At 35.3% G+C, this 3,332-nt stretch overlaps 1 protein-coding gene across 1 annotated transcript in view; it reads right to left on the reverse strand.

The window, feature by feature from the left end:
• Positions 1-3,332, reverse strand: part of LOC107082465 (chromosome unknown open reading frame, human C21orf62) — a 17,478-nt gene that overhangs the window by 7,794 nt on the left and 6,352 nt on the right. The gene's annotated exons all lie outside the window — the stretch shown is intronic.

A 3,332-nucleotide genomic window follows, 5' to 3' on the forward strand; every position in this document is an offset into this window, starting at 1 on the left:
ATAGTGAAACTGACAATGCCCACGTGCTTTCAGAAGCTTGAATTCTGAATATGATTTTTCCTTTCAGTGACGATGATGAAGCAGCATCATCTGCTCCTCTCTGGCTCAGTTCAAGCGTTCAGACCAGACAAACATGATGAGATGCAAAGTGCTGCATCACAGTTTAACAGCTGCTTTCTAAACAAATGAACATCATCGACCCGATTCCTGGAGCTGAAGAGAGTCTAGAATAGATTCTGGACACAAATAGTTCTGCCGTTCTTAACAGAATCCAGATGAGGTAGAGATTTCTCAGATAAGTCATTCCTGAACCAGCCACCATCTCCAAACAGATGTTTACGCTGCAAAAAATGAAGTCTAAATGAGTCTTTTTCTTTTAAATAACTGTTTTTTGTTCTAAATTGAGGAGGTAAGTGAGACACTTTGCCAATGAAACAAGAAAATAAACATTTAAAATAAGGAAACAATTGCATTGTCTTTTTTCAAGTGTATATTATCTAATTATGTTATTTTAAGAGTAAAAATATCAATTTCTTTAACAAATCATCTTATTTACCTGCTCAAATTAAGGGTAAATACACTTAATTTAATAAATTGTACTTATTTCTAGATGGTTTTTGTAGTTGACAAGGTTTTCAGCTCTGAATCGGCTCTTCTGTCTCACTGGAAAAAATCTAAATCTAGATAAGTCACTTTTTCTCAAAATAAGTGGATTTGTTCTTGAATTGAGGAGATAAAAGAGATATTAAGCCAACGGAACAAGACAATTTACCTTTATAATAAGAAAACAAAATCGCATTGTCTTATTTCAAGTGCATCTTATCTAAATATCTTATTTTAAGAGTAAAAACACTCATTTCATTGGAAGATCACCTTATTCAAATATTCAAATTAAGGGTAAATACACTTAATTTAAGAATGTTTGTACTTATTTATAGGTCGTTTTTCCAGTGCAGAATCCTAATTCCTCCTAAAGTGTTCTAGATCAACACATACACTGTAAAAACGATCTAGAAATACGTACAAAATGTATAAATTAAGTGTATTTACCCTTAATTTTGAGAAGGTAAATGAGATGATTTCCCAATGGAATGAGTATTTTTACTCTTAAAATAAGATATTTAGATAAGATGCACTTGGACAATATACTTGTGTTTTCTTATTTTAAATGTAAATTGTCTTGTTCCATTGGGAAAGTGTCTCTTACCTTCTCATTTTAAGAACAAATGACTAATCTAGATTAATATTAGTCCAGTGTATTCAGGCTTTCTAATCATTCTCACTGCTTTTCACTGGAAAAACCATCCAGAAATAAGTCAAAATACCTTAAAGGAATAGTACACCCAAAACATGATTAGCCTTCATTTTCTACTCACCCCCATGCTGAACAACANCACAACCTAGAACAGATAATGGATGTCTATTCTATTAACATTTCTCTATCTGTAGAATGGCTCTGTTATGCGCTGTCTTCTCTATTCAGAGGGCCCCCTGCCTGTCTTTGCCTAGGGCCCCAAATTTCCTAAATCCGGCCCTACATCTCCCTTCTAAAGTCTGTAAATGAACAGAATTAACCACCATTATTTTATCTAACCTGAACCAAACCCTGGAAACTCCTGGAAATAGATATTTTGTGACCTCTGATTAGATGGACAGCATGGATGGATGAGAAGGTCTAATGTGAAACGTAATGCCAGACAGTTGTCAGTTTGAACATAAAAAATGAATCTTTCTGACATTTTGTCTTGAAAATGAACAATGGACTATAGGGCCATACTGAGACAACTTATTTTAAAATTATGAAACTCAATAATATTTGATCAATAGTCATGATGTCAGAAGAAATTTGTGACAAAATGGGAGTAAAATCAGTTTTGATGAGAAGAAAACATCAATAATATTAGATCTGGTGGGAATACTTTAACCAAACTGCCTATTAAACTGATTTAAACTTTTCCCCCCTGTAATTTTATGACTTTATTCTTGTAATGCTGGGATTCTTTTTTCAAACCTATGATTAGATGATGGAGTTTGGTCTGTTTTTCAGTGTTTAGACTAGTTTCTCTGCTACACTATTGGCTCAGCTTTTATTTTGACTAACTGGATGAAAACTGGCTCAGAACTCGTCTGATGAACCGTTTCTTTCCCAGACAGAGACAGCTGTGGAGCTAGTTTACCGTTAGCATTTCTAACATAGAAAATATTTATAGATCAGTGCTTCTTTGTTCATTTTCAGTCTGCTAATGATCTCCTTCAACCTCCAGTTGACTTCGACAGATGGCCGCTCACACTGAGTCTGTGTCTTCCTGTTGAAAGTTATTTTTTCTCTCCACTGTCGCTACAAGCATGGTTGGTGTGAGGGATTGTTGAAGAGTCAGTGAAAGTGAATCTGTGCTGTCTCCAGCGTTCGGATCAGATTTGAGGAAATGAACGTGAACAAGAGCGACGTTCACTCTGAGAACAATGAGCGACACAGACAGCTCACGTTGGTGTTCAATTAATAATAATAATACTTTTCATTTGGTGACGTCAGCTTTTACGATAATTATCACGGAATAAATCCTGACAGAGCAGCATGTCTCCTGCTAGCAGCAGTCTGCTCCATTCAGACTCATCTGCTGATATTTCTGATGCCAGTTCAGCAGAGCGCTCGGCAGAGTTTGATCAACTAACAAACTCACGTTTCTGTGCAAACTGTTCCCATCAGGACTTAACAAACAAGTCGGTAGGTTAGCCACGCCCCCTTCTGGTTTAAAGCCAAACATGGAGTTAAATCATCAGAGCTATGTTGGTAAATATCTGCTACTGACTGAGGAATTGAAGAAATCCTTTTGGACCCAGATCTTTTCAGCAGAACCAGAATTTTCCTGATTGTTCCTGAATGTTCCTGAATGTTTCTGAATGTTCCTGAATGTTCCTGAATGTTTCTGAAGTTCTGTGTAATTTGTTTAAATAAAGGTTTCAATAAAGCACATCCAGAATACTTTGACTGCATCAAGCGTTTTCCATTTCTTTCTATATATTATGATCACACATTTAAAGGGTGAAATATGAGGTTCTAATGTGGAGGATCGTGGCTTCATTTACAGAATGAACTTAGTTCATTTTTGAAAAAGCGAACTATAAATGTAAGATAGTTCATTTTCATCTGTTTGACATGGAAGAGGATTAGGGCCACTGAAAAAAAAAGTTAACTGATTTTAAAATTTTATTTCAGTTTAACATGGGAAAAAAGTCAGAATTCGGACTTTTTTCTTAAAATTCTGACTTTAATCTCAGAATTCGGACTTTTTTCTCCGAATTCTGACTTTAATCTCAGAATTCTGACTTTT

This window comes from Cyprinodon variegatus, unplaced genomic scaffold (genome assembly GCF_000732505.1).
Source record: "Cyprinodon variegatus isolate N-32 unplaced genomic scaffold, C_variegatus-1.0 Scaffold3, whole genome shotgun sequence".
Classification (NCBI taxonomy): domain Eukaryota; kingdom Metazoa; phylum Chordata; class Actinopteri; order Cyprinodontiformes; family Cyprinodontidae; genus Cyprinodon; species Cyprinodon variegatus.